We start from the raw sequence: 12,234 nt of genomic DNA, 5'->3' as shown, positions 1-12,234 counted from the left end.
GCATGACCAGGAGCGGCCAACGCAGAGAATCAACCTGCACCCCAAAGACCACTGCCCCCCTTCCAACGTAACATCCCCCTCCGGCCACCACACCAGGGGCTCAGCCCGGAGATCAGGGCCAGCACCGACCTATCCTCTAGGAAACAGAGCCTCCCTTGGCCGGCTTTCAGTGAGCAGAAGGGTATTAACATCCGCCTTCAGGGAAGGTGACCAAGTGACAGTGACCTTTCACGAGGCGCCCTGCTGGATTCTGCATGTCAGGCTGCCAGCCACCTCAGCGCCACGTGGCACAGATGAATGAGCTATTCCTGACTCCTGGAGTGTGCACGGAACGGACCTTAATAGGCCATAATTCCACACACCCCAACCCCTGCCGGGGCCCAAGCAAAAGGCCACAAACCTGCTGCCCCAACCTTGGGGACCGAGGCACACCAGCTCCACTGTGTGGCCCCGCTGGCCACCCCCGGGAGCGGCAGCAACACGTCCAGCCCCGTGGCACCGCCGCCCAGCACACCCGCTGAATGCTCGCAGAGCGGTCCCCGTGGGACAGGTTTCATGGCACTCCTGGGACGAGGAAAAACAGGCCCATAAAAGTCCAGCCTCGGTCCAGGGCTGCGGTAAGAGCTGAGACCCAGGGCGCGCTCAGCCTGGGGACTTCAGGGCTCCCCGGCCAGAAAAGGCGCAGGAGTGCGCTCTGGGCACGAGGGCTGCAGGAGGTTTTCTCCTCTGCTGTGTTTTGAGCTGACCCCTGCAACCCGGACCCCTGTCAGCAGCTCCCACCCCTCCTCCAAGGACCCCTGGGCAGACGAGGCACTTCAGAAACACCTCCCTTTCTCCCCCACTTGCTGGTAGTACTAACACCCCAGAATCTGCTGGGTGTGGTGGCACACACCTGTGATTTCAGGGACTCGGGAGACTGAGGCAGGAGGCAGGAGGACTGCAAGTTCAAGGTCAGCCTCAGCAACTTAGCGGGGCCCTAAGCAATCTGCGAGACCCTGTCTCCAAATACAAAAATAAAAAGGCCTGGGGATGTGGCTCAGTGGTCAAACACCTCTGGGTTCAATCCCCAGCATCCCCATGCAAAAAAATGACAGGATCTTCCAGAACCATGGCCTGGTCTAGGACTGTGGGCCACGGGATGGAACCCCAAGGGGCTCCTGGAGCCCTCCTGTCCGCACAGGGGGAGTAGGATCACGCCATTTCACCAGGGGCCCAACTCTCCTCTAGGCTGGGGTCCTGCCTTGTAGCTCCACACCCAGCCCAGCTGCAGGGTGACAGGAAGCCTCCCCTCACATCATGGTGCGGGCCCAGTAAAAGTGGACAGGCCCAGGTCAAGCAGGGACTTCTTTTTTAAGTCTCAAAGCCACAAAATGCCAGTCTCCCTGCTTTCAAATCTTTAGCAATTCCTTAAAAGTACAGCAAAATGACACAGTGAGCCAGCGTGGTGACCACAGGTTACAGCCAAGACTGGGTGGGCAGGGGCCAGAGCCAACGCGAGGCCCCCCCTTACAGTCCCCTCCCTAGGACACGGCACACCCATTAAACACACCTGCTCCAGCCAATGCTTTCGGGGATGCCAGGTCCATCCGACTTTTAGTGCCGACTTTTAACTCAACGTCACCGCTCTCCAAAGACCACAGGAACTGTGTGTACCTCAGGCTTTGGTATCAGGTGAGCACTGCAATATTGCTTGTCATTTTGAGACTCTGGGTTTTTGTTTTGTTTGTTTGTTTTTTTTTTTTTTTAATGAGGTCTTGCTATGATGGCCAGGCTGGCCTTGAACTCCTGGGCTCCAGTGATCCTCCCACTCAGCTTCCTGTGTAGCCAGGACCCCAGGCATATGCCACTGCACATGCAAGTTCTTAACCACACTGGAACCAAACCAGCCCACACCCCATCAGCAGCCCACTGCACGGTCACTGTGGCTGGTGGACCCACTACACCCAAGCTCAGCCACCCCCAGCACTGTGACAGGAGGCAGCAAACACTGCTAGCCCACAGCTGTGGCCCTGGGGAGACCCAGCCTTTCCCCAGCAGAGAAGTACCAGTTTCCCTCCCGGCCCTAAGAAAATTACTGTGCAGCTGCTGGCATATTTACGGCCAGAATTTCAATTAGTTTCTAGTTTCCAAAGACCCGTGTGACCCTCGAGCGAAATGTTGTAAGCTGAATATTGGATTAGAGGCTGATTCACTGTAATCCTGTGAATTATAACCAATCCTCTTAGCCTGTTCCCCGTCGCCCTGATTTCTCGCAGTTCATGGGAGCTGATGTTTCTCCTTGACTCACTCACTCACTCCCCAGGGAGTCACAAGAGGCAGGGGACAAGCTAAACCGTGACCTGGAGGGGCCCCGCTAGTCCGCCTGAGCCCACAGAGTGCAGGGGTGTGCGATCCCGGGGAGCCAGCTCACCCAAGACGGCAGAAGGACCAAGGAGTGAGCTGGCTGACCCTCTGGGGGAAATGCAGCCCCCGAGGGGAATCACCCACCGCTGTAATCAGGCGGATCACAAATTATGAATCAGGTGGATCCCAGTTCCACGAGTCTGCTCTGCATCCTTCAAATGGAGACTCCCCACCCCCACCCTGGTTGATGGCAACTGGCAGGTGTCCTTCTGTCCGGGTGAGCTCAAAGGCTCAAGGCCTGGACAGTCTGGCCGGGGCCAACAGTGACTGTCCTTCCGTGAGACAGCAATTCCACAGGGAGTGAGGGGGTCTCCTTTCCCTGAGCTGTGTCACCTTCCAAATGACTCAGAATGGGTAAGGATGGCGGGTCACTCAAGGGGGAGCTGGTGAGTCACTGTCACCAGATTCCAACAGAGTCATCTGAGCTCAACAGCTCTGGCAGGACCAACTGGGTCCAGGAAGGGGGTTGGACCCACAGCTAGGGGACAGGTTAGGAATCACACGTGGATAAGGCAGAGCCGTCTCCTCAAGCCAGAAACATCAGCCTTGGAATTCACAGGAACACACAACTTGGAAAAATCCAAAGAGGTTCTAGAACATTCTTACACCAAGACAGGCGAGGCTGTACCTACAGCTGGACAGATGGCCTGCCCCCGGTCCCTGCCTCAGGACAATGACTGGCCCACTCCTGATGCCCCACAGGACCCTCCCCACCCCCAGCCACCTTGTAGGAGCCTGTGGCAGGAAGCCTCAGTCTCGGGGGACAGCATCCGAGGGAGCAGACTTCCTGTAGAGCCAGAGCCCTGTCAGGCTGGGAAGGAGAGCGTTCAGGTGACAGGCCACGCACAGGGTCCAGAGCGGGGGGGGGGGGGGGGGGGGCAGCGGGTGCTGCTGAGCACCCTCAGGGCCCAGGGTTGATGCCAAGCTCCTACAGGAGGAGCCTCCCACACCCCTGGGAGCCGGGAGCCATTACCGTCTGTCAGCCCCGTCAAGCAGGTTAGAAAACCAAGGTGACCAAGCCGCTGACCCAGGCCCGCCCGCAACGCCAGGGCAGGCCAGGGAAGCAGAAGCTGGCGCTCTTCTTGTCACAGGGGATCCCAGGAGCCGAGTCAAGTCATGGACACACTTGGGCTGAGCTGTGCTCCTTGAAGTCAGTCTTTTCCTCAAAATCTCCAGTTCACCTCCTAAAGAACGGGTTTCTGGGCCCCAGCTGTCAACCACGGTGGAAGCCAAATCTCAGGGCCGGGGACTATGTGCCCGGCCTTGGATGGCATTCTCTACCCACCCAGAAATCCAGGAGGCACACCTCTCCAAGTCACTGCCCGCTGCTCCCCGGGTCCTCCAGGAACGTGCCACACACAGGCAGCCCTGGGGTCAATCCCCAGCACTGGCCAAAACAAAAGAAAGAGAAAAGAAGAAAAGGGAGGTGCACTCACGGGGCAGTTTCTGAGGTTTTCCCTAGCTCTACAGAAAAAGCCCATAAGAGGAAACAAACCCACTCACAACCTGAGGTGCACGGTACTCACGTTTCCAGCGGTCACTCTGCCCTGACCTGTGGCTTTGCAGGTGGCAGAGGTCACAGACTGGCTGAGGGGCACACGCTGAGCGGAAGAGGATGACAAAACACACCAGAAGCATGTGCCAGTGACAGAAGTTTCTGGAACGATTTCAGCTTCAGGAAGGGGGACCACTCACAGGTCAGGAAGGACCTCACTCAACTTCAGAACCAAAGGAAGCTTCTAGTAGCACTTTCCCAACTAGCAGCCGGAAACACCCAGCACCCGCCTGCCCGCCCTGCCGAAGCGCCTCTCCTCCAGGGGCTCCGCGCACCCTTCTCCACGCCCGCCCCACGCACGCGCACACAGCCCTGCCACCCAGGCCTGCCAGATGCTGAGTGGGAGACATATGCCGTGACCGCCACTCTGCGGGTGCTGCTCCCAGCACCAGGCGCCAACAGGCCACATCTTCCCAAGTGGAGAAAAGGCAACCTGTGGCTCACCAGGAGGGGGAGACGGGCCATGGCCAGGGGGGAGCCTCCCGGGGTCTGCCACACTCACTTCCATGGCCAAGGATCCCCACAATCCCACCAGTTCCCAAGGAAGCCAGCTCCAGGATGCTCACAGCCAAGGTGCCTTCAAGCACCTCATGCAAATGCACGTCCATCGGGGCCCGTGACACAGGCCAGGCCAGCCGGGGTCCCTTGGCAAGTTCAGATGAGCACAGTGTGTCCTTAAATGCAAAGAGACGAGAAGTGCTTAAGAGCAGGCTCAGGTGATAAACCCAGAACCTGAGGGGACTGCTCCTGGCCGGAACCCTCCCCTGCCTTTGCAAGGGACACCTGGGTCTCAGAGCTGGGACACCAGCACACTCAGAGGAACCACCTGAAGCAGAGATGCCCCATAGAGAAGGCCCCGAATCCCCCCACAGCACATTTTTCCTGCCATCCTGCCAGACACACTGCACCCTTGACACCCGACCGTGAGCTCTGGTTCACCTCCGACGGCTGAGCTCTCTCAAGGGCGGGCCTCGGCTCTCCTTTATAACTGTGGGGCTCTGCTCTGCCCTGTCCATTCCTCCCCCAAGACAGTCACAGACCGTGGTACCCAGTTCGAGTACGGGGCCCACCCACCCAGCTGTGCAACCAGGGGTGGCTCATTTGGGGTCTATAAGGTGACGCTGGCCTCCAACAGTGCCCAGGTGATAGCATCACCACTAACTACTAACATTAGCAATACTCCATTAAAATTAACTGTGATGGAACACCTTGGGTCAATAATTAAGCTCAACCAGATCATCCTGACCTTCCAAGGACAGCCACCGACTGTCCCAAGGTGGATGCTGTCTCTAGAACGACTTTCTCTGGAAGAAACTAATGAGAGAAAGGAAGAGGTCGCCTCTGTCCTCGGGGCCCAAGGAAATCCAAGTCACACCGCCCAATGGCTCTACTCTCGGCCTCTGACTGTTGTGTCCTACCCTGGGGGCAGCACGTGCTTGCCTGGACAGCAAGTGACCACAGGCACTGTATACCAAGCACCTGCAAAGAGTCCGCTTAGGAACCCATGCGCATGCTCACTGTGGTCTCTGAAAGACCCAAATCCACGTTCTACACCAAGAGCAAGGAAAACCACAGAGGGACGGGCCAGCGGCCAAGGCGCAGAGGGTGGCCTGTGGAAGCCAGGACCAGGTGGGGCAGCCCTGCCGGCATGCTGCTGATCTGCATCCCCGTCCCCAGGCAGAATCTGCGGTCAGCCTGGAGTAAGGTCCTCTGCAAGGGACAGAAGCTACTGCCCACCACGGACACCTGCACTCACTTGGTGATCACGTCATTGATTTAACTCTTTAAATTATTCAGTAACCAGAATGTGCTGGCCCCAGCTGTCAAGGAGACTGCCAGGTGTAACGGTGCGCTCCAGGAACCCCAGCTACTCTGGAGTCTCGGACCGGAGGATCATCTGAGCCCAGGAGCTCAAGGCCGTGAGCTCCCCGTCTCTAAAAGGAGAAAAGAGATCCTCTCCAGTCTCGGCTGAGGCTGCTTCTGGATAACTAAGTTGTAAAGTAGCTGTGAGTAGAGTCCCGGAGAAAGTAAGCAATTGGAGCCCAAGATGGTGAGAGCCATCTGACCAGCGGCCAGGCACAGGGGCTTCTGCCACACCCGGGTTTGTCCATCCCTCCAACCTGGCACCTACTGAGAAGCCCACCAAGCGCCAGCCCACGCCATGCACTGGGGTTCAGTGGGCAAAAGACACTCCTCTGTGTGCTCTCCAAGACACTGGGGATGGCCTAGAGGCAAAGACACTAGTGGACCTCACACAGTCAGCAGGTGACCAGCTGCACAAGAGCTTTGCAAAAACAGCAATGTCCGCTGTGCTCTGGCGGGTGGGTAAACACGCCTGGCCCCCTCCGGGGGACTTGGGAGCCAAGACCTGAGGACAAGAGACCAATAACTGATGGTACAAGTTCAAGCCCACGGGGACAGCCACGGGAGGGTCCCGACACCCGGGGTGAGGCGCGTCTGCAGGGAGCCCGCACTCTGCCCTGTCACAGCAACCAGAATCCCTGGTCTTCCTTCCAGGTGGCCGACCTCGAGAGCCCTGGTCACCAGGGCAGCAGGGCACAGCCACTGGGGACTGGCAGATCTGGAGCAGGAGGAAGGCACTGTGTTGCAGGAGGACGAGACCACGGGAAAACGAGGCAAGCGTCCACATGACACTGCAGTTAAAAAACAGACAACCACCTACCACCCGTGGGGTGGGCTGCAGACCAGCTCCAGGAGGAGGGACATCAGCAGAAGGGGCTGGTCCTGGCCTAGGACTATCTACACCAAGATCTGCTGACCACCAAGTCCAGGCTGATGGCCAGAAGAGATGTGAGGGGGCAGAACACAATGCTGTGCCCATGTGTGCACGTGTGGGAGGTGTGTGCAGATGTGGTGAGGTGCAGGTGCCTGACAGGTACAGTGTGCGTGGCATACGGTGGTGTGTGTTCACGTGTTGTATGCATGCACACAGGTGTGGTATTTGTGTGAAACGTGGGTGTAGCATCTGTACGGGGTGTGTGTGCAGGGTGCATGTATGGGGGGGTGCAGGGTGCATGGAACTGTGTATGTGTATATGTATGGGTGTGTGTGTGCGTGCAGGGCACATGGTACTGTGTGTGTGTATATGTGGGGGGGTGTGCAGGGCACATGGTACTATGTATGTGTGTGTGGGGGGTGCACATGTGTGCAGGATGCATGGTACTATGTATGTGGGGGGGTGCACATGTGTGCAGGGTGCATGGTACTGTGTATGTTGGATGGGTGTGTGCGTGCACGTGTGTGCAGAGTACACAGTACTGTGTACATGGGGGTGGGGTGTTCTGAAGTAAGGATGACGAGCACTTGGGGAGCCCGGAGTGGCTGCTCCACACATCTGCCCCACAGCCTGCAGATGGGGGAGGGGCATGTGACCCTGGGTGGTGACCCAGAGGGTGCACACAGGGACCAGCTAAGGTGACCCTGAAGAGGCGGCCACTGTGCTCAGGGTGAAGTGCAGGAGGATCCCTCCCTGCTCCCTGAGGGCGCAGAGCCGACCCCCACCACAGACAGGACTCTGTCCATGGAAACCAGCGCTGACCCTGCTGACCCTAGCCACACACCAGGGAGTCCCTAGGAAACATGTCACACGAGCCAACCCACGAGGGAAAAAGGACTTGAGAACACAAAGCGCATCTAGGCTGTCGGGGGTGGGGTGGAGATGGGCTGAACCTCGGGGAAGGACCGTGTCTGTAGCAGGAGAGGACACACAACACCCCCCGGGATGGGGGGGCGGGAGCTTCCTGTGTGCTGGGCACAGGGTGGGGACTGGCCGAGCTGCTGCAGGGAGCCGGCAGGGGCCCAGGTGGAGCAGGGCAGCAGGCCAGGTGATCAAGATGGCAACGCTCAGTCCTGTCTCCTACAGCGCGTGGCAAAGAGGTCCTGGGACGTCCCGTTCCTGCCCGTCCCGACGGCGCTGCACACGGTGGCTGGAGCACCACCCTCAAGAGCACTGGCCAGCGGCCGGCTGTAGCCGCACTGGTTGCGCTTCCTGGTGTGCCCAACAGGAACACCGGGGCTGGGAGGCTGGGGGGTTCTTTTTCAGCCCTGTTTGCACTGACCTCTGCATTGTGCAGGCCCAGGGCCTGTGGCCGCGTGCCTGGTCCCCAAGGAATGGATGGCTGGAGCACAGTGCACACCCCAGGCCATCCCTGGGCCAGAGGGCTCTGCCGGACAGTGGGGGAGCAAAACCCGCCTGTGCTCTCCCCCGCTATCTGGCCAGCAGGATCTTTTTTTTAAGGAGAGAGAGTCTTGCTCCATTCCCCAGGCTGGCCCTGAACCCCTGGGCTCAGCCTCCTGTGGCTGAGACGGCAGGTGCGGGCCACTGAGATTAGCTTCTGGACTAACCATTGTTGGCCACACCTGCTGCCCGTGGAGGGGTCTCCCTCTCAGTGGATGTGAGGCCAAGGAAGCCCCCACCATACTTCCTGCTCCCTTCCCAGGAGCCCCCCCAAGAGGCAAACCTTACAGCCTCCCTCCTGTTCCTAAATCCCACCTCTCCTGTGCTGGCTGAGACCTCCAGTCCTCCAATCTGCCCCCCCCCCCGTTCCCTACACACCCCGTGGTCCAAAGGGTGCCCTGCAAGGCTCTCCCTGGACCAGCGGGTGTCCACACCATGTGGACGCACTCCGGGTCAGGTCCTCCGTGACCCCTACAAGCACTGCAGTTTCAAGGACCCTGATCTAGGCAAGGCGACTCCGCACATCTGATGCTCCGCTGCCTCCCTGCCGAGCCTCCGCTGCCTCCCTGCCGAGCGCTGGGGCGATCCTCTGCAGGCAGGGCCGTCTCAGGGAGCTGAACTGACCACGAAAGGGGCAGGGTGCTCGTCTGCAACCCCAGCTCACAGGAGGCTGAGGCAGGAGAACTGCACCTTCCTCAAAATTAAATATGATTTTAAAAGCTGGGAAATGTAGATAAGGGGCAGAGGTCTTGCCTAGCAGGTGCAAGGCCCTGGGTTCAATCTCCACCACTGCCAGACAGATGGACAGACGGAGAGAGACATACATACATATATAAATGGGAAAATGGATGTAAATAAATACACAAATAGACAAAAAGTAGATAAAAACACACAGAAAGATAAGCAAAAATGTAACTAAATAAACAGAAGGACACACAGACACCACGAACTCAGTGGCTTGAAACTACACAAATCTATTCTCTCTGTTTTGGAGGCCAGACATCTGGCCGAGGGCTGGGCTAAAATGGACCAGTCGGCTGGGTTCCCTCTGGTCTCCAGGGGAGAGTCATCTCCTTGTCCTCCCACCTTCTAGAGGCCATAGGCATCACCTGGCCCCGGGCCCCGCCTCCACCTTCAAAGCCAGGACTGGGATTTAAATACGCCAGGCCAGGATGTGCCACTTTGGCACAAGGATTATTTTCAGCTGAAGGCAGACAGCAGGCTCAGGGAGAACTCTCTGCCTTCCTCCTTTCTGCCTAAAAACCGGGCATGAATTTCCTTGTATAAAGATGCCTCTCATCCCACACCAGGAAGACTGGGGACAGCATCTTTGTCAACCATCTTCACCTACCGTAAATTTCCTAGCCACCCTTCACACAATCCACCATTCCTGGGAGCCCAAACGCTCTTTCCTTTGTCTGGTTACTTCTCAGGGCATATAAACCTGAGTCAAACTACTTCTTTGGATTTTCACATCTTTTCTGTGAAGCAGATACGCATAAAAATATTAACATCTGACTGCCGAATCTGTTTTTTGTTATGTTAATTCACAGACCCCCAGGAACAGAGCCTAAGAGGGTAGAGAACAGTTTTCTTCTCTCCTCTACTAGCAGTGTAGCATCTTTCCCTCTGCCCTCCTGCCTCTGTCTCCTCAGGACACGTTGGATGACATTTAGAGCCCACCTGGATTATTCAGGATAGCCTCCCCACCTCAAGGTCCCTAAGTGTACCCACAAAGTCCCTTCATCAGGTCACAGAACATATTCACAGGCTCCAGGATGCGGGTGTCTAACGGGGAGGGGTCTGTTAGCCTCCTGCAGAACCCTGGCATAGTGTTACCAGGAACCCCTGAATCAAAGTTCTAGGGCCCTCACAGAATATTTTTCAATACCAGGAAGTCTGCACCAAACCTGCCTCTCTGCGACCATCCTGAGACCTGGCGGCCGGGGAGAAGAGGTGGCAACAGCCAGGCAGTGGGCAGGCAATGGCCGTACCCCTCCACAGCATGCCAGGTCCGGGGACTTCAAGGAAGAAGGCTGGCTGAGAGCACATGCAAATGACCCCCAGGAGCACTGGGAAATCTCAAGGAAACTCGCATTCCTCAGGAATCGGGACTCGATGGGTCATTCAGATGCAAATTCTACCCCAATTTTGGAAGGATTACAGCACCCCCATTCACAGCCCCCATTCCTATGTAAATTCTAGCCTGGGGACAGTCCCCTCAGCAGTTCCCAGCTGCGGCCTCCAGGCTCCAAGGTTTCTGCCCCAGAGGTTCCTAGGCAGACCTGCAGTTTTGTCCCCGTCCCTGTCCCCCACCCTCCAGGACAGCACCACCCCTAGATCTGGGACTTTCACACACATGGGCCACAGAGGACATGGTGCCCAGCGCGCAGCTCCGTTCCCAGCCCCTGTGTCAGCCATGGGGCCACCCTGGGCCTGTGTGTCACGGGAAGTCCTCAGGAGCAGTCACACTCAGGTCCTGCAGGTTCTGTCACGCCCGCCCGCCCGCCAATCCCTTGACAGCCAGGTCTGGACTAGCCTTACCAGGGTCACACCCAAGGGGGGGGGGGGCAGGCCAGGTGCCCAGGGCCACCACCCCTCCCCGGCAGGGTCCTGCCAAACTGAAAGAACAAGGAATAAACACACTCACACCACACGGAGGGGGACAGCAGCAGCCAGCCACACTGTGTCCATACAGATGTCCTATGTCCTGGGGGACGCTGGACGTCCCAGGGAATAGAACCAGGTGAGGCCCTGGAATCGCACCTATCGCAGCCTCTAGGTGCTCCCAGACCAGCTGTGTGAGGAGGGACCGCTCAGCGGGTGTCCAGCTCCCCTCCTGCCTTCCTAGCACCACCCCAGGCAAAGCCCGAACATCCGCTCATCCTCCAGGTCAGCTGGTCACCTGGGCCCTGACCACCTTGGGGTCAGCCACTCTCACTCAACCCTGGTGCTCAGGGAGAAGCAGACAGGCCACCTGCTCAGACAGGAAGGAGCCAAGTCCCCAGTCCCCACGGCTGGCCTTACCTCTCCCCGGGTGGCTCGCTGACCCAGCACGAGCCGCTGTGTCCCTGGGCCACAGGAGGACGGGCACTCAGGACACTGGCTGGTCTGGCTGCTCTATCCTCACGCGGGGTCTCTGCCTGCCGGGGACGTCTGTCCTTACCTCAGGGTTTCAAGGGCTCTGTTGTCGTTTGGGGTACAGTCTGGGGTGGGGTGAGGGGACGTGCTGTGGACAGCCGGGGTCACTCAGACCACAACAAGGCGCCCTTCAGCAGCCGGGACAAGGCGCTGTGGTGAGTCTTCTCTGCAGGTCGTGGAACAAGCCCGTCTCCATTCTCTGCCCTGTAAATGGCAGGGCTGTTTGCGGATGTGGGCCCGATTGTTTTCCCGTGGGGGCTGAATCAGGGCGTGTGGACAGGGCCTGGCCCCAGGGCCGGGGAAGGAGGAGAAGGGCTCAGGCCTAAGGAAAAGGGGCTGTTCCGCCCAGCACCCAGGCTGTGCCCGTCAGTGACCACCAGGCGGGCAGAGGCCACGCCCAGAACCCCATCCCGAGGACCAGCCAGGCCTGGCTGGGGCATCACGGAGCACTCAGGGCTGGAGGGGACATCCTAGAGGTGCAGACGTGGTCCTGTGGGGCCCCGGGCCAGTCCCTTAGCCCCTCTGAGCGCCAGGGTCCAGTCCTGGACGGTGATGACCCAGGCACCTTGGTCAAGCAGGGCTAAGGTCAAATTCAGAGGTAATGTGCTCAGAGTGCTGTCCCTCAGGCAGCATGGAGGCTGCTCCAGCTGGGCACAGTGACCACCGAAACAGGACACAGCTGCCCTGGACTGCTGGGTCCCCCCATGGGGGCAGCTCTGGGTCCCCCATCTGCAAGAACCACAACATGGGGCATGTTGCCCAGCCACCCTGGGTGTCCACACCCCCCTCAGACATGGGACGATCATACGCGTGACATCAGGGCAGGGGCAAGGCTCCCCGGGTCTCCAACCCAGCAGGCTGCTGGTCCAGCCGAGGGCCTCTGCCCCACCCAACCCCACTCCCTCCAGTGCAGCACTGGGAGCTCGCTCTGCCGCTG

The 12,234-nt window shown here is 58.6% G+C and overlaps 1 protein-coding gene across 10 annotated transcripts in view; it reads right to left on the bottom strand.

Moving 5' to 3' along the window:
- The window catches only part of Sema4d (semaphorin 4D), a 114,406-nt gene that overhangs the window by 58,094 nt on the left and 44,078 nt on the right, over positions 1–12,234 (bottom strand). The gene's annotated exons all lie outside the window — the stretch shown is intronic.

The sequence above is a fragment of the Marmota monax genome, unplaced genomic scaffold, assembly GCF_021218885.2.
Source record: "Marmota monax isolate L192 unplaced genomic scaffold, Marmota_monax_Labrador192_F-V1.1 WCK01_AAM20220418_F8-fsc00217, whole genome shotgun sequence".
Lineage (NCBI taxonomy): Eukaryota > Metazoa > Chordata > Mammalia > Rodentia > Sciuridae > Marmota > Marmota monax.
Note: the sequence above shows the minus strand (reverse complement) of the source record. Positions and strands in the feature narration are given on the sequence as shown.